Source organism: Canis lupus, chromosome 37 (genome assembly GCF_011100685.1).
Source record: "Canis lupus familiaris isolate Mischka breed German Shepherd chromosome 37, alternate assembly UU_Cfam_GSD_1.0, whole genome shotgun sequence".
Lineage (NCBI taxonomy): Eukaryota > Metazoa > Chordata > Mammalia > Carnivora > Canidae > Canis > Canis lupus.
Genome location: NC_049258.1, coordinates 20457997 through 20477736, shown reverse-complemented (window position 1 = coordinate 20477736; position 19740 = coordinate 20457997). Strand labels below are relative to the sequence as shown.

The 19740-nt window shown below is 35.4% G+C and overlaps 1 protein-coding gene and 1 long non-coding RNA gene across 19 annotated transcripts in view; one reads left to right on the top strand and one right to left on the bottom strand.

The window, feature by feature from the left end:
* The window catches only part of IKZF2 (IKAROS family zinc finger 2), a 154738-nt gene that overhangs the window by 50417 nt on the left and 84581 nt on the right, over nt 1-19740 (top strand). The window lies entirely within an intron of this gene.
* LOC111094317 overlaps nt 15675-19740 on the bottom strand; it is an 80837-nt gene continuing 76771 nt past the window's right edge. Inside the window, exons 5-6 of the long non-coding RNA XR_005385359.1 lie at nt 17362-17431; nt 15675-15788 (exon numbers count right to left, since the gene is read on the bottom strand). This is a non-coding gene — a long non-coding RNA (uncharacterized LOC111094317). The remainder of the gene's footprint in view (nt 15789-17361; nt 17432-19740) is intronic.

Below are 19740 nucleotides of genomic sequence, written 5' to 3'. Positions count from 1 at the left end.
TTCAGTATTGGAAATCCAATCTGCAAGTTTTGTCTTTTTCCACTTTCACTTTATGCTTTAAGAGCTCATTACCTTTGCTCCAGCATAAAAGTTGGGCAAACAGATACCTTGGCAACTACCAACAGTACCACACCTCGGCTTTCCTGGGTACAGAAAGTAGTCAGTTATTTCTGGGAGTATACATCTGTCCCATCTAAAAGATGCCACTCATAAATCCAAGTTAAAATATATTATAATTGAAAAAGTGAAAATTGCTATAACTTTAAAAATATGTATCATATGTGCGTCTTTCTTGGTTTTACCAACAGAGTGAAAAATCTGTATAGCAGATTCAAGTCTCCAGCCTGGAAATCACGTCCTATTGGCTTACTCGGTGATACTGTTCTGTCAGTTTTGAATACTAGTAACTCGTCATGGATCAGTTATCTGAAATGGCAGGTTTATTTCTTAAGGGAGGAATGACATTATTTCCTGTCCTTTAGACAGAGCTAAAGTGAGAATAAAGTGGTAAGAATGTTCCTTTGCTCTTTAGGTGTGAATGTACTATCATTTGTGCTACTGATTTGATTGCCACAGCTACTATCATTAGCATCTTGGATCAAATGCAGAACAAGCTGTACTGTATTTCATGTGATGGAATACAGACACTGATTAAAAGTACTCTGAAAGGCACTGGATTCTTCATTCGATAGCTGATTGTAGCCTTATATGTTTGGGTCTTAAACTTATGTTCATTTTTGGATGTTAAACATTTTTAAACATTGCTTTTTGAAATGAAACATGAATTTAATTTGGGCCTAGGAAATGCTTTTCTCTTTTTGAAACTAATTTACTTTTGTAATCTCATGATCATCTTCATAGTAGGTAGGGTTAGTCAACAAAAAAACCTTAATGTGGAGAAGGCTTGTAGATCACAAGTACTTTTCCTAGTGCATTCTTAAAGTAGACTGGAGTGAAGGTGTCTATTCCATTCCATCTCTGATACCTCTGTTGGACTGCCTTATGTAAGAAAACTTTTAGTTTGACATATGAAAGAAGGAAAAAACCTTTCAGGTTGGAGAAATAATGAGGAATGTTGGTTTGGAGACTGCCTCTCACTTTCATCTCTAATCCTAATCACACTATATAGCATTTTAGATAGCCAATGAAAACATTTCATGGGTTCTGAGATTTTCTTTTTAACGTAGGCTTGAAAAGTATAAAGTGATATTGCTGATAAACCAAACTTTGTCATTGTAGACACAAGAATGCTTTCTGTCCCTTTCACTTTTCTTATTGTATTATTAACTTGTTAGGGATAGGAATATAGGAGATTTTCCTCCATCAATAAAGGAAGATAAATATATAAAGGGTCAATCCTAGTGAAGTTTAACTGTGTAGGTAGGGTCTGTATTGTTATTTGCATTAATGCCGAAACTGATAAGAGATTGTGTGGGAACCATAAAAGAAAATATATAAAATATAATATAATGTATATTAATATATAAAATACTTATTACATATTCAATTAGAAAAAACTAAACATTTTACTGTACTATTGACTTTGTTGGCTTTATATTATTGGCACTTCTCTTCAACTCTATATAGGTACATAGCACTTTCTTTTTTTTTTAAATACTACCTGAGGTACCAACAGGTTCTGTTATAGTTGCCAAATGTTCAAAATATATTGTAGTCAGATTAGTGTGAGGAGGGCAGCCCGGGTGGCTCAGCGGTTTGACGCCTGCCTTCGGCCCAGGGTGTGATCCTGGAGACCCAGGATTGAGTCCCACATCGGGCTCCCTGTGTGGATCCTGCTTCTCCCTCTGCCTCTGTCTGTGCCTCTCTCTCTCTCTCTGTGTCTCTCTCTTGAATAAATAAAGAAAATCTTTAAAAAATAAAATAAATAAAAAGATTAGTGTGAGGAGCTTTTTAGGACTATTTAAATGTACACCTGCAAGGTTACTCTTAGTGTTTTTCATAGTTTATTTGGTGACTATTCTACAATATAGAAGTTATTCTGTACTGTAGTGCTCTACTCTCAGTAGTCAGTTAAAATCCAGTTTCTTCATTCAGTGACATTTTAAGATCATAAATTAAATATATGGTTTTTATGAAGGGATGAATATAGTATACTGGCTATTTTACTTTTTAAAAATTGGTACCTAATTAGAATTGAGATCCATGTAAGTGAAACATCATTAATGAGAAGGATTTTTAATTTCTAAATTTAATTTATTGCAAAGCAGTCACTATCATTTCTAAAATCGAATGTGTATTCACTGTAACAAAGATATGCAGCATGCTTGATACGTGGTCTATGGACTGGGAAGTCTTTGTTACCTATCTGTCTTGAAACAAATATAGGAATTAAGTAATTGTTTAAAACTTTTGTAAAACTTTGGCACAGTAATAAAATTGTTGAGTTTGTATTTTGTTTCTTTTTCAAATTTCACTTCTTTGTATTATGTGAAAGTATTTGTCTGAGACAAATTGGAAATTAAAACAAAAATGTTCTTCACAGATTATTTAACAAGCATTGCTTTATTTATTTATTTTTTTTTTAAAGCATTGCTTTAGAAGACAGGAGAGTCATCTATGTTCTCAACATCAATTACCTTAAATACTATACATTTAAATGTAAACATATCCCAAACCAACTTATATAACTAACCTACTTGTGTAAATAACCATATAGGACACATTGAAGTGGGTTCCATATTATCCTCATTATAAAGATGAGGATAGGGGAAGGGATTGTTAAATGTGTAAATTTCATGTGTTAGACTAAGAGATAGTGTTTTCTAATTTATAGTCCAGATCTTTAGGACTTTCGTTTTCAGTAATAGAAGGAAAAAAGACAATATGCTATATTTTAGTAGATATTAATATTTTTATGTGTATCGTCCTCTAAAATCAGGATTAGAGGTAGAAGAAGAAAGCTCAAGTATTTGGAGATCTTCAGTGGTAAATGGGCACAGGAGATTAAGTCACACATGTTTATCAATTATTGATAATGCAGAGTTTTAGGGATAATACATTCAAGTTATAGTTGATACTTGTTTGCAAGTGGAATCCTTCTTCCCAAAAAGGAGATGAGAAGTGATTTTTCTTTTCTTTTCTTTTCTTTTCTCTTTTCTTTCTTTTCTTTTCTTTTCTTTTCTTTTCTTTTCTTTTCTTTTCTTTTCTTTTCAAGATTTTATTTATTTAGTTTAGAGAGAGAGAGAGTGCATGGGGAGGGGCAGAGGGAGAGAGAGAAACTCAGGCTGACTCTGCCCTGAGCTTCGAGCCCGAGGTGGGGCTCGATCTCAGAACCCTGAGATCATGATCTGAGCTGAAATCAAGGGTTGGATGCTTAACCAACTGAGCTATCCAGGCACCCCTGGAAGTGATTTTTCAGTAACATTCCTACTTTTCATGTGGACATAAGTACTCAAGAAGCATGTATATAATATTTGCATCTAATAAAATAATACTTTAGATAATTTTCCCTTTCCCTGTCTCTTCAATAACCTGTTTTCTCTTTATCTTTGCAAGTGAAAAACAAGAAGGATGGGAGAGAGGATGTCAGGTGGGAAGAGAAGGACCAAGGGTAACTTTCCTTATGTAGAGTCCTTAATAAAGTAAGTCTTTGGATCTTCATCAGTAGATGGGTAAATTCAGTGGGCTTGCTAGATGCTTTCCTTCTCTAAATCAACTAGTTAATATTTAGTTGGATTTTTATTTTGTCTTCATTTGGTTAATTCTACCACTGATAATTGACATGTCCATTTGCCTGATAGCCTTTGGGGAGTGTTTAAAGATTGAGGATAAAAACTATCAAGGGCAGAACTAGAAGAGGTGACTGACTCCTGATTCTCTGCTGCCCTTGAAGGCACTGGATAATGGAGAAACAAGTGCCTGCATGTGTTGGATTTTGTTAGTTGGATCCAGCTCCAGCAAAGAGACAACTGAGGTCACGTCAGCACCTCGGAAGGCTGGGAAGCTGGAACTGGAGCAGCTGAGCCAATCCCTAGACAAACAGGTTTTAACCAGGACAGAGTAAAAGAGCGCTTTGCTTTGGAAACTCTTTGCCCATCACCTAAGGAATTGATTCTGTTCTCATCTTTTCCTCTGTCTGTTCATTTTTGTATAGAATAGAATCATTATAAAGAATCTATCTATATTTCTCTTTATATAACAAAAAGTAATTGCTAATTTTTATGTTAGACTTTGAGTGGGTTTTTTTTTTTTTCTTCAGAGTTAGAAGCAAAGGAAGTATTAGTTCTGTAATTAAGGTAGCATAATGAGAAAACCATTCATGGCTACGGTAAGGATGACCTTTTGTTGACTATAAGCATTTTACATAAGGTTAAATGTGGATTAAATGTGACACCTGTCCCAATAACGTGTTTAAATATTTCCAGGTTATGTAATATGTAATTTCCAGGTTATGCTCAAACCTCTTTTGACTGTAGATTGAGATTTTCATATAATTCCTATAAATGGAGCCTCGGATTTTAGTCTCAGCTTCTTTACTGACTTCCTTTATAAATTTTTGCAAGTCACTTTACTCTTCTGTAACTTATTTCCTCTTAAGTAATATGTAGTTCAGTGGTTCTCAATTCTGGCTACATGTTAGAATCGTCTGGAGATGTTTTAAAAATACTGATGCTCTTGCCCATTCCATACCAATTTAATCAGCATTTTCAGGAGTTGGGCTCAGGCATCAGTGATTCATCAGTTTCCCAGAATAAATTGATGTGCCGTCAATGTCTAGAACCATTGGTATAGAATGATATAGCTGACCTAACTTCTGGGATATTTTGAGGTTAATTAATATATATTAACTATTTTACTCACTCTTGCAAAAAGTATTCTTTTGCGAAGTGTCTTTTCTTTTTTAATGTTGACTTGGAAAAGGGCCCTTCAAATGATCCTGTACTTTAGCAGATTGCATTTAACTGTTGATAGAGTGTAAAAATGTTTGGTGATGGATATTGTTAAGTATGTAATCATATCCTGTTTTATCACACCTCTAATTACAAATAAATAATTGATTTGTCAACAAGTATAAACTGATAGAAGGGTGGGAGAGGGAAGAGTGAAAAGTGAGGGAACAATGTTTATTGAACACCTCTGCAGGCTATTGCCATGTTCTATAACACAGTAACTTCTAATATTGGAATCACTTTTCCCCTTCCATGAAGAAATTGGGACTTAGTTTTTAAATTAAAATTATTATATTTTATTAAGTTATATAATCTCATGAATTGATTTTAAAAGTCATCCACGTAACTTATCTATGGACATAAAGGCTAAATGCTGAGGTTTCAGTTAAAAAATACTCAATTAGGAATGAAGTTTGTGATTTAAATTATTGTCAGCAAAAGTAAATATACTAAAAAACAAACAAACAAAAAGCCCAGAGAAAAAGAATTGGTTTTACTGGTTGTAGGGAATAGCTATTTGCTTAACTGTGCAGAATTTTATTTTTATTTTCTGTATTTGGTAATTATAGCAGAGATGGAATTTTACTTTGATTATTTAGATATGTTTATTTACATATGTTTTAAAATGTTTTAAAATATTACATCATTTTACATTATAAGTCTGATTATTTCCAATTGCAGTTTTAGGACCACAGTAGTTCACTTGAGCATCTATAATGATTCCACAATTGTGTTAATTAGCACAGGAAACCATATTATTACATAAAGCATACCATTAGCTTTGATTTTACTACCTATTTTATGTATTATCTCTTAAAATATAAAGACAGCAATAACTTAATCTTTCAGTGACTGATATTGACACTTTTCAAAATTTTTATCACAAGTTAATAGCTTACACAACAAACTCATCTTAAAATGGTTTAAAAATGGGCAGCCTGGGTGGCTCAGCGGTTTAGCGCTGCCTTTGGCCCAAGGAGTCATCTTGGAGACCTGGGATCAAGTCCCACATCAGGTTCCCTGCATGGAGCCTGCTTCTCCCTCTGCCTGTGTCTCTGCTTCTCTCTCTCTGAGTCTCATGAATAAATAAATAAAATCTTAAAAAAAAATTTTAAAAATAAATAAAACGGTTTAAAAATTAGAAAAAGAAAGAAGTGTCCATCCCTATTTGCAATCATGAAACACATTTTGCCCATGATCTTAAAAAAATATTAAAACTACTGAGATTATTTTACATTGCTAACATTGTATTGGTTTGATTCATAACAGTATTGGTAACATTGATGTTTTCGCCTAGTACTCCTACTCACAGAAATATGAAATTGGTGCCCTATTTTGGAAGGAAATTTTGTAGTATATATCAGGACCCTTATCATGTCTGTACTGGTTTTTGACCTCCTAATACTAGAGCCTTTTTTAACACTAATCTTAGGAAACTTGTCATAAGTACAGACAGAACTTTATTTTTTTTTAATTTTATGTTTTTAAAGATTTTATTTATTTATGAAAGACACAGAGAAAGAGGCAGAGACATAGGCAGAGGGAGAAGCAGGCTCCCAGGGAGCCTGATGCGGGACTCGATCCCACCCAGGACCCCAAGATCACACCCTGAGTCAAAGGCAGATGCTCAACCACTGAGCCACCCAGGCGTCCCTACAGACAGAACTTTACGCCTAAATACAGCCACTAAGATTTATAATTGGAAATTATTTTTGGAAACAACGCTTAAGTAAATTATGGTTATTCTCTAGATGAAACATATGTAACATTAGAAAATTATGTTGATGAAAATTTTCTTAATGAAATGGGAAATGCTTACACTAACTTAGAGGAATATACTATGTATAGTATATATTATATATGTCAACAGTTTATTAATATCATATAGTCTCAACTCTCCTTAAAAAGATATGATAGAGACATACTAAATGTTTAAGTAGGGGTAGGTTTGTGGGGTTTATGTATCTGTGTTTACCAGTTTTATATAGTGAAGGCTTGTTGCTTTGATAATCAGAAAGGAAACAAAACAAATAAATTTTACATATAATTACCAGCAGTTTTATTTTGAGGGCCAGGCTTGAGTTGCTATTCTTGTATATTTTTGGATATTCTTAGGCATTTTTAGAGTTAATCTTTTAGCTATTAAGTTTGTGAAATTTGTACCCAGTTTAGAGCATGATATTCTCTTGATCAAACGACTTATCCTAAGAGAATGGGATGCTGTTTTTAGAGATTTCAGCTGTACCTTCTTCTCTAGTTCATCTTTTATGCTTTTCTGGGCATATCCTCCGTGTTACCTTCCAAAGACAGGAGGTTAAGAAGTCATTGTAACCTAGACATGGGTTCCTTACAAATATCAACTGATATTAAGGAAACTGCAGATGGAATTCTTTTACGCCAAGTCATAATATTTATATGTTATTTTAAATATCTGTAATTTTGTCTCTAATAAATGGAAACAATATGCTTAGATGAGCTAAAAATACTAAATTAGAAATTTTTCCTGAGTTTTGCTTCTGCTGAAATACATGAAAATCTTATTTCTCTTTAGATTTAGTGGAATAGCAATGTATAGGCTTAGCATAAATTGCAATGTCCATTTTTTTTCTTCAGCCTTTTATTAATAGACACACAAACAGGTAAAAGTAAAACTAAGTGAAAAGGCAATCTCAAAGTTGTATTCATTTTCATAAAAATATTTTTAAAGTTGATCTTTGAAATTTTTATTATATACCAATGAACAATTAAAGGGGTCATTGTATGATTAAAATTAGTAATATATGCATGGTTTTAAATTTTTGACTCTCAATGTTTAAACTCTTTTCATCATCCAGTAAGTCTTTATTGTTGTGTACTTCTTCATTAAAGATTAAATTTTTATATTTTCTCAGCTTATGGTATTTGACTTTTCTCTCACAAGATCATTTTATTCAGTCACTCACCCATGCATTTCTCATTCATTCTTTTCATATAACAAACATTTATAGAGTACTTACCATGTGTGGAGCATGTTTTTCCTAGGTGACAGATCTTCCTATCAGAGTGTTTCGATTAAATTAATCAAGTGACTAATTTGTATATAATTATTTTTGCAGTCTTAGAATATTGTTTAACTTAGTGATTCTCCTTTAATTGTTTAAGTATCAGTATGTTAGCATAGTTGGGTCTGGTGAGGACTCTTCACAGCCTGTACACACCTTCTCACTATATTCTCATAAGGCAGAGAAAGAGTGAGGAGGTGGGTGGGAGAGAAAGGGAGAGGGAAAGCTCTATGGTACCTCTTCTTAAAAGGTCACTAACCTCATCATGAGGGCTCTCCCCTCATAACCCCATCTAAACCTGATTATCTCCCCAAAAGGCCCCATCTCCAACTACCATCACACCGTGGGCCAGGGTTTCAATATAACGAATTTTGCAAGGACGTAGTTCAGTCCGTAGCAATTGGTATATTTTGTTTTATTTAAAGATTTGTTAAAAGGTTTTATTTTAGAGAGAGATTAAGAATGAGAGCAAAGGGAAGGGAAGGGAGAGTGAGAGAGAATCTGAAGCAGACTCCCCTCTGGGCATGGAACCTGATGCAGGACTCAATCTCACAACCGACCATGAGATCATGGCTTGAGCTGAAACCAAGAGTTGGATACTTAGCCAGCTGAGCTACTCAGCTGCGCCAAGGCTCACTGTTTAAAATGAATCTTGGGCTTATTGAAGGATTCATTCAATTTGCAATTATATAACATCCTAATTTTTAATTTATTGTTATATTTTGGTCAATTTTAATTTACTTTATTGTAAAACTCTCAATCATTCATTATAATGTTCACTTAGAGAGCTTATCTATAGTTATCACATTTATACTGATTTTTCCTTATTTTTTCTCGAAGTCTGCAACTTTGAGTTGAATTCTGAATTTAAGATCTATGTTTCTAGTTGCCTTTGGGATGTTTAGAAATAACTACAAATAATGTTTTGAGCTCAACAGATAAAAAAATGCAGAATTCTTACATGCCATTTCACTCGAATATATTCTCTTTCCAAATTATCTTATCCCTGTCATTAATATAACCCTTTACTCTGTAAGGTTCTTCAGGCTTTGAAATCTTGAACTCACTGATTACTTAATGTTGTTTCTGATACTTAATCTTCTAGTTTCTTTTTTTTTTCTCCCCATAAGATTTCTCTTGGTTTGATCCTATCCTTTCTTATCCTACTGTTCCTTGTCTCATCTAGGCTTTCTTTACTTGGTGCTGATATTTACCTAGCACTCACAGGTACATTATACTGGTTACTAAAATATTAAAATGCTTCTGTACAGGTTTGAGAAATAGGCTTTTCTCCAGTTCCATTGAGTCATCCCCCACCCTGGCCTCTGCAAATGCTGAATATCCCTCTGGGCTCCTGCAGCTATGTATGGTAATTTCTCTCTCCTGCTGTCTTTTATGGAAACTGTGGTCTCTGTAGTGTGATATGTAGAATATTGCCCCTGTCTTTATGTTGAGCCTCATAATTATGGTAGATTAGTACCCTCTTACTGGTCCTTTATCTCTGGCTACTTTTCCCTCTAACATATTCATCATATACAGATGACTCTCCCTAATCTCTTTACTCTTCTGATCAAGAGATGGAACTCAGGTCAGACCCTTTATCAACTGACCTTACCATTTCTGCCTAACTTGTTTTTTCGTGCCTCTCTCAATGAGTCAGATTGATCTCCTAACATAAGATGTTCTCATTTCTGCTTTTATTTGCCTTTGCTCACTTTCACACCTCTGAAATTCTCTGTCTTGTGAAAGATTTGTCTTAAGTTCTATGTCACTTCTACCTTAGGTAATTCCTCCTTGAACTGACTTCCTCTTAGAATTCCTCTTAGAATCCATATAGCAGACTGTATCTTATAAAGTATTAGTTTCAGAGTTAGAAAGTTAGAGTTTGTATGGTTGATGTTGCTTTCTAACTCAGGGAATTTCTTCTGCTGAATCTTTGATATACACTGAAGATTTTTTTCCAAGCCTATAACATTGATGGTTCTGTTGTTGGACACTCCTAGTTATTATTCAGTTTTGAAATATTTCCTGATGTTTTATGTGCCAGGCACCGAACTTGCCCTACAGTAATGAACAAAACAGATATGGCTCTCTCCTTATAAAGCTTACAGTCCAATTTAGGAGAAAACATTAAAAAGTAACCATACACAGAAATGTATAATGATGATTTTTAATAGGTGCTGCAAAGTAAAAGAACAGGGGGACAATGAAAAACAGCATTAGGACCTTAGTTTACACTGAATATTTACAATAGGTGAAATTTAAGCTGAGGGGATCCCTGGGTGGCGCAGCCGTTTGGCACCTGCCTTTGGCCCAGGGCGTGATCCTGGAGACCCGGGATCGAGTCCCACGTCGGGCTCCCGGTGCATGGAGCCTGCTTCTCCCTCTGCCTGTGTCTCTGCCTCCCTCTCTCTCTCTCTCTCTCTGTGACTATCATAAATTAAAAAAAAAAAAAAAATTAAAAAAAAAACTTAAGCTGAAAAGTCAGTAAGAAGGGGATACACATAGAGCTGTGGTGTATGAGAGGTATGCTTACCTTAAGGCAAAAGTTTTTGTTCATCAAAGAAGCGAAGGAAGACGAGCGGGCTTAGTAATTGCAAGCAAGATGAAGGGTGGGACTGGTGGTGGAGACTTAGGAAGGGAGCCTTATGACATTATACTTTCCTGTAGATCATAGAAGAAGTTTGTATTTATATCCTAATTCAAATGAGCAACTACTGAAAGATTTTGAACACTGACTTGGTAGGATTTGATTTATGTTTTTTTTTGGTGGAAGGAGGGAGGAAATTTTTAAATTTAGAAAGGCTGATTTTCTGCATTACTTAAATGAGTTTCTTAGTTATAGAAATGTAGAACAAGTACACAGCCTTTGTCTTGGAATAGAAAATTTTCTGACTTCATTAATATAAGGCTGCTGTCTCCAGGGAGTGCAGATATGTTCTGCTCTGTACAGCTGGTTTGTGGGGAGGAGGAGGTCAATTTACATAAGGTGCTCAGGACCTTCTGCAAGAGAAAGAGCTAATACCTGGTCTCTGATGGGATGGAGGCATGTAGGTGGCCCTGCTCCCAAAAAATCCAGTCTCAAGAAAGGGCAGTAAGACTTCTGAAATAAAAATACCTTGAGGAAAATTTTATTTGAGGACATAAAAGTGGAATCCAGGCTGGGGACCAACTCTCAGAAGAGCTTTTATGCTCCCAGGGCTGATGCTGGAAAGTAGTGCAGATGTCCTGAGGGTAGTTTGTACACTGAGGAAGAGCAGTTGATAATGGGTAAGTGTAAGCCACTGTGGCTTGAATAGGGAGCCAGTAGTGGGCCAGCATTGATGGGTGATAAAACACCAGTAGCTTTGAAGATAGCAAAATAATCAGTACTTTCCACTCTTCTTTGACGTATGGTATACAGACTGCACTTTTAGGGCACGTGAGATCGCTAATCAGTTATATTTAAAATAAACATTTAATATGACCATAATTGTACCTTGAAGTGATAGAGCAGGCTACTATGGTTATGATATATAAAAGATGTCTTAACTTGTTTTTTGAGAGCATGGATTAGAAAATTGCATGAGAAGAAATGGGGAAACTCATGGACATAAGGAAACCAGTAATAGTTAAGTAAAATATCATATTACTTGGAACTAGAGTGATAGTAGCAGAGAGAAGTGAAGTATTATTTCTTTAATTAAGATCCAGATCTTGGGGCACCGGGGTGGCTCATCGGTTAAATTTCCGCCTTCTGCTCAGGTCATAATCCTGGAGTCCTGGGATTAAGCCCCATGTCAGGCTCCCTGTTCAGTGGGGAGCCTGCTTCTCCCTCTCCCTCTGCCTGCTGCTCCCCTTGCTTGTGCTTTCTCTCTCTGTCAAATATATAAATACCTTTTTTTAGAAGATCTAGATTTTTCTGCAAGAACTTTGTTGATCCTATATCTTTCAAATATCTAGACTTGAGCTTTCATATCTACCTTTCTGTTCTTTTTCTCCTATTTAAACATCTCTAATTCCTTCAGTGTTTCCTCTATTAGATAATTTCTGGAATCCAGACTTAACCATTCAGGTATCCTTATCAGCTTGTGTCATCCACAGGTTTGATAAATATGCCTTGCATTTTTTTTTTTCATTCCTGTTAAAGTAGCCCTGTGGCATAGGACTTGTTCTCTTCAAGTTAACATCTTTCCTTAATCAACTCTTTTTGGGTGTGGTTGTTCAACCTGTTATGAATGTACCTAACTCATATTATTTCCTGCATGTTTCTCTATTTTGACCTCAAGAATATCGTGAGAGGTTTCTTCAAAAATGCAATTAAGTTCAGGAGAGACAAAGTTCACATTTTCTTTATCTGCCAGTCTAATAATTGAATCAACAATAAAAACACTATTTTTAGTGAACCCACATTGGAACCCTTTCTAAAGTTGTTACATAAACATTTGCCTACTAATTTTAATGGGTCCATTGCAAGTTTATTTATCTGAGATTTGGAGAATTCAAATGCTTTGCTTTAAAAAATTATAAAAATAGCCCACCTCTAGTGTTCTGGCAACTTTCCTGGCCTCTTAAGTATTTCAAAGGTTCTTATGGTAGTTTCTTGATCATTTATACACTTCCTTTGAGGTCCGTGGGATGTATCTTATCTGAGCTTGTATTTTATGGGCTGCTGTATCAAAGTACCACAAATTGGGTGGCTTAAACCATATAAATTTTTTGTTTCAGAGTTCTGGAGGCTAGATATCCAAATATAAGGTGTTAGCAGTGTTGGTTCCTTCTGGGAGATATGAGGGAGAATCTGTTCCAGGCCTCTCTTCTAGGTGTAGGTAGTTTGCCGTTCCTTGGTCTCTGGATGCATTACCCTAACCTTTGCCTTCATGTTCACATGTCTTTCTTTCTTTTTTTTTTTTTTAATTTTTTTTTCACATGTCTTTCTTGCTGTGTGCATGTCAGTGTCCACATTTCCATTTTTTATAAGGTTACCAGTTATACATCATCTTAACTAATCACACATCCAATTAAAAAAAAAACACTAATTTTTGAATTGGCGTATTTCTTGGTGAAAATGAAGTATGATATAAAATCATTTTGTTGTATTATATAAGTCTATGTGTGTCCAGAGCACCAAATTAAAGTGTAAATATCAGAGTAAATGAGTCTAGAGCTGATGACACAAAAGATCATGTTTGTTTAGTTTCCGTTAAAAAGAAATAGAATAAAAGAAAAAATGGGGCTCCACCTATAGGCAGAACCTATATGCCTATAGGTCAACCTAGATGTTACATATCTCACCAGTCTGTGACTTTCATATAAAGACACATATCTTTTCATGAGCAGATTAAGGTAGTTAGCGCTCCCTAGTAGCAACCCCACTGGCCTGATTCATGGAAATTAGCCCTCTTTACAGTGTTTCAAGTTACCCCTGACCCACTATCACCTCGAACATGTCTAAAAACCATTCTCTTAGTTGTCACTACCATAGACTGTCTTTCCACTCCTCCTCTGGCTCCTGAATGTTCATATCTATAGCTCAAGAAGTTCTTGACAAAGATCCTTTGTTGACACACCTATAAGGAGAAAACCATTTCTCATATCAAGGATGCCATGTATGGCTTCTAGATTTTTTTTGTAGGGATCCCTTTCCCCAGCTTTGCCATACCACGTCATCTGAGCTGTAAACAACCTCTGCTAGGGGCGCCTGGCTGCCTCAGTCAGTTAAATAAGTACCTGCGATCAGCTCAGGTCATGGTCCCAAGGGCCTGGGATCAAGCCCCATCTCTGTTCAGCCAGGAGCCTGCTTCTCGCTCTTCCTTTGCCCCTCCCCACTGCTCATGCACATTCTCTCTCTCTCAAATAGTCTTAATTTTTTTTTTTTAAATAAACAAACCCTGCTAGTGCCCAGAAGATCAGGAAGTGCCTCTTGATCAGTTTGTAGCTGTAATCTCTTTTCCAGATTTTCATTTCTCGTGAAATGAAGCTCCATCATTTTTTTGGTCTTCATTCCTCGACTATAAACATTTAATCTCAGGCAAGGAGTTTCACAGGGAACAGATATTAGGCTGTACTTTCACCTCTATACTTATCTGTTACCCTTAGTTCAATTTCCTCCCTCATCTCCCTTTTACAGAATAAAGGTTGTCATGCCCATGACTGATTACAAACAGAATTGGGGCTAGCTGAGTGGAGATTACTTTTTGGGCCCCAGATCTGGCAGCCAAAAATGTTCTGTTACATAAAGCATTATATTTAGCAAATGAAGATATATCTGGATCATTCTTGAGAATTGTAAAACATTGCTTATTTGGTGTATTTGAGGAACAAAAAGACCAGTGTGGTTATAGTGGTGTGAATAAGGAGAATAGTAGGGCCACTCCAGATACTCTGTGGAGTATAGACAAAGGGAGCAGTAGTACAAGCCATGGATGTTATGGGGACCTGTGTGAAAGTGATCTATGTGACTGATAGTAGTGGACCCAACTGGAGGAGAGCACTGGAGTTGGTGTGAAGAGGTCAGATGTATTGTGTAAGTAGAACCTACCGGGCTTGTTGATGGATTGGAAGTGGCATGTGAAGAAAAAGAGGTGTTAGGAATTACTGCTAGTTTTTGGCCCAAGCAACCCTGTGAATAGTGATGTCATTCACTGATATGGGGAGGCCTGGAGGGAGGAGTGGATTTAGAGACTGGAGTGAAAAATTCTATTTTGAACAGGTCAAGTTTGAGATTCATTTCTACAAGACATGCAGATAGCGATCTTGACTCTTAACCAAAAGGTCTTAACCAAAGATGGGAGAGCCAGAATGCTCTTGCAGCACAGAGCAATTTTGAAACTACTTACAGTGTAATCACGGTTCAAAGCTGCCAGATATGTGAACATCATGCATGACTTTCTTTACTCCTGACATGTATGGCAGATCTTTTATGTGTGATACACTCTTATTTTTTTTTTCCTATCTGTATATGTTTTTCTTCTTTACAAATTTTTACTCTCCAAGATTTTGCTACTTACTAATTATAAGATTTGGCTAAGCTACTTATTTTTTTAAAAAATGGTGTTCTCGATATAAATGAGGATAATATCACTTATTTCAGTGAGTTGTTCTGATTATGTTAGATAATGTTCTTGAAACTCTTAGCATAGTGCCTAGCATGCAGTTAGTATCTATTAAATACCTTCAGTTTTGGTTATTATTTTTGGAAAAGGAATATTATTTTTAAAGCTTCTTTTAAATATTTTGGAATGAGATAGGGTATAAATGAGCAAATAATAGTGGACTGTCATTTTCTATAGACATGTATAAAGCAATTTTTTCTTAAATGAGTTGCATTTTTATACCTTTTAGAATTACAAAATATTACAATCAGTATTTTGAGTTTTACAAGCACATGTGGGTTTTTTTCTTTTTTTGGCATCATAAATATGATTAGTGGTGTGAGTTAATCTTTGGTGCTTCATAAGGTTTGTAATACCTTTATGCAAATCAAAATTCCCACAGAAATAAGGAGTTAAAATGAAGCAATGGGCATTATTTAGATCACCTTTTTTTTTCTCTGCTCTACCAGGATTAACCTTACCATATGTTGTGTATCAAGACCTTTGAATATGCTCAGGTTTTCCGTTGATTTCCCCTACTCTTTGTTTTAAAACCTAAGATTACTACTTTGAGGGTACTGTTGTTATGAAAGGGTTTTGGTTTTTTTGCTTTTTTTTTTTTTTTTTTTTGAGAGCAGAGTAAATGTATGCTAGAGAATATAATGTTGAGATGCTCCCTGTTGCATTAACACAGAGATCTTTAAGGAGCAAAGGCTAGATCACTTAATAAAACCACAGTCTCTTCTTTGGCAATCGTGTTGAACCTGGAAGAAAGCCAGACATGGCCAGTATAAGGTTAGATTCCATTCCATCAGCATAATAGTTAATAATAGTTGACTGACAGGGATGTGAAGGGTGCTCTTTTTTCCTCCCCCTTCTACCCCTGTTCCAGGCTAGCCTCTCTAGGGAATATGCCATTCCTTTCTCCATTCCTAAAATTCCTTGCTTGAGCACAGCCAGGGGCTGCTGGACTGGTGTCTGATTGTAAAGGGGGTGCGGGGTGGGGGGGTATCTCCTTGAAAGAGTTGTTAGCTCTTGTGGTTCCTGCTGAGGGATCCACAAATCTCCAAACAATGGTAGAGATTTAGAAAAAAAGGTGGGTTGCCCCATTACGGCTAATGTTTATGTGTGAAAAATAAGTGGAATTAACTTAATACCACATCAAGATCACTTCTGCTTCCCCACAGCCACAGGTGACATTCTTGTCCATGGAAATTTAGTGCTATTTTAGTCTGATTTTTGTGACTTGTACATGTCATACACTATTTTGCATTGTTAAAACTATATTTTGAGAGAGTTTAGTACTGATAAATTAGTAACATTTGCAACTTTCTTGCAGCCTGTCTGTCTGTCTGTCTGTCTCTCTCTCACTCTCTCCTTTTTGGATGCAGGTATTTGCAGGATAGGAACTATTCAAACAGTTACAACATTCCAGAGATTCTTTCCCTGTATTCTACATGTCTATATTCAGAGTTATATTTAAATAGTAAGGTATTGCCGAATATTAAAGAACGTAAGATTCATTAATTAGTATAGTGTTTAGGTGAAAATTCAAAAGTTTTCCTAAGTCCAATTAATTCTTCCTCTTTACTGGGGTGGTGATTCCTGGACTAAGCAGTCTTGAATTCTATAATTTGGTAAAGTTCGTATTTGGTGTTGTCTGTAGTTTGGTTTAGCCATTATTCTTTACCCCACATCTCACCACAACAGAGCCACTTGCTAACTTTTAATCACCACCTTCTCAAGTTTAAGAACTTGGCCAGAGTGATCCCGGAAAGTCTCAACATTTTCCAGTGAGTAAAGTCCATCTCTTTGGGAGATCTTGACACCTATCATTAACAAGGGTGCAACCTCCTTAAGGATAATCAAGCATAGAGACCTGCTCTTCTGTATACATGGCAAAACGTAAAGACGTTATACATCAGAATAAGGTAATTCTTAAACAGAGTGCGTTGTATTGAGTGGCAGTGTCGCCTCCCTCATTCTACAGATTATGTTGTGGGTTTCAGATGTTTTTCTCAGGTCAGTTTCCCTGTCATTAATGCTGCAACACCTTTGCTGAGTAGATAGCTACTCTCTCATTCTTTTATTACACCACAGTGAAACTAGCACGCTGACTCTTATGGGCTGATGAATAAACTCCAGTTTTATTAGCTTTTGTAAATAAGCTTTAAAAATAGTTTCTGGTATGAGAATACAGTGAATAAAGACTTAAACCAGATTGTTTTTAAAAAACAAAGCCTCATTTAAATGAAATCATATTTAAGATGTTAATATGATGTTAATATGTTATTATACATGCCATTCAATCTGTAAAGTGTCTATGATATCACTTACCTTACTGGTGAATTTGGCTGGTAACATGAGCATGTGTCCAAAAGCCTGTCTGTTGGATAATATATATAATCTAGAAAATATTTAGTTGCTTTTTAGCACTTTTTAATAAAATAGATCTCATCTTCTTATTTAAAAAAATGCTTACTAAAAATTGCTTTTAACAACACCTGTTTTCTAAGTGTCTTTATAACAAATTAGGAAGGTAATTTGGGAAAGGATTCAATTTGTTTCAGTGAAGATTTTCTGAATATTACTATGTGCCAGCCACTGTGTTAAATCCTTGGAATGCAGAGATGAGTAAGATTGTTCTCAGGTGACAGTGCAGAGTTTAAGAGAAGTGAGTTTAAATCATATCACTCCCCTTATAACGGGTGTACTGCTCTGATGGAAGACATTAATTTTGCTAAAATAGGCCAGAAAGAGATATCCTTTGAGGAAATAACATTGGGGGTCTACCTGGCATGATGAAAGCAGGAAAATGAGGACAAAAAGGACATCTAGTGAAGAGGAATATTGCATGAGCAAAGAGCATTATATCAGTGTGATGGGGAAACAGGAAAGCACTGCAAAGTTTGCAAAATATGACTTCAACAAAGGTTACTATTATTGTTGTTTTTCAGATTAGAAAAGTCATGCTAGGGATTCCTGGGTGGCACAGCGGTTTAGCGCCTGCCTTTGGCCCAGGGCGTGATCCTGGAGACCCGGGATCGAATCCCACGTCGGGCTCCCAGTGCATGGAGCCTGCTTCTCCCTCTGCCTATGTCTCTGCCTCTCTCTCTCTCTCTCTCTCTCTCTCTCTTTCTCTGTGTGTGTGTGTGACTGTCGTAAATTAAAAAAAAAAAAAAAAAAAGTCATGCTAATATTTTTCCCTGTATGAAAGGCTTTTAAGTTATGCACATTCCAACAGGAGCTTGGGACTTTGTAGCAACTTAGAAAATACTTAAAGAAGAGACAGTTGAGGGAATCTGTGTTTTGTTGTTTTCACATTATATAGATTTCAATGATGCAATGAGTAAGTCATAATAAAAAGCAGAGCATAAGAAAGTCATTGATATTTTAATAGGTATATAATAGGACAGATGGCAGCTGTTCTTACAGTGAACATACCATAATGTATAAACTTGTCAAATAATTAAGTTGTACACCTGAAACTAGTGTAACATTGTCAACTATACTCAATATATTTTTAAAAATTAAAAATAAATTATATAAGGCTGCAGAGGTTTTCAAATGAGTAACAAAGAGAATTTCCCAAGATTGAAGTCTCTTAATATTTAATGGGGAAGTGAATAATATCCTTTGCACATTCATTCATTCATTTATAAGTATGACAGTATTAATGGACTATCTACTATATATCTAGTACTCTCTCTGGGTTGGGAAGACATCAGCTGATGAAGGTAGACATGAAACCTGCCATCATGGAACATTAAGGTTAGGGGAAAGCCATGATTTTTATCTTCTCAAGTATATTCTCGTTTCAGAGTGACATAGATGATTTTTTATTCATATATTTTATCATATTATGATTATTTTAAAAATACTTTCTGTATACTTCTATAAGACTTTAGATATTCATTTCTTTTCCCAAGTTATAGTAAAAATAATTACCAAGCACTTTTCTAATACTGGCTGTAGGAATTAAACTAATACTGTATGTGCAAACTGTAGGTTAGAATTCAATGGAGAAGGAACAAGGAATGGAACTAACATCTATTGAGTGCCACTATGTGCTAGGCTTTATGTGAGATGATTTCATGTACTTTTTATACCATTTAATCTTTAAAGTATCTCTGGGAAGTAGTGTTTTCTTCTTCTTCTTCTTCTTCTTCTTCTTCTTCTTCTTCTTCTTCTTCTTCTTCTTCTTATTATTATTATTATTATTATTATTATTTAATCAGGGAAACATTCTAGGAGAGGGAAAATGAGGCCAACCAACTTGCCCTATGATACACAACTGGTAAATGACAACTTTGGAATTTGAAATGAGGATGAGCTTTTGCTCACTTTACTGTGGCTTAGACAAGGGTACTTGAATAATTGGTAAATGATAAGTGTTGTTTTGGGTATTTGAGCCAAGGCCTGACTTATTTCAAAATCTGTCCTTTACATGAGAGCTTATGCAGGTTGCTTAAACTTAAAACATTGTAAAAGCGAGTGTTTTCATTATTTAATTTTAATATTTCTTGCTTTCTGTGCTATAGGTTTTGATAGTTTTTCACCCATATGGTTCATTTTAACTGAACGCTTGAAAATTTATTATCTTGTATTAAAGGTATAAAATTACCATCATATGAGAATACACATTAAAGAAAATAAATATAAAATGCTTTTTGGGGACTTAAATGAATTGCTAATAACCCTGTAAAGCAAAGCAAA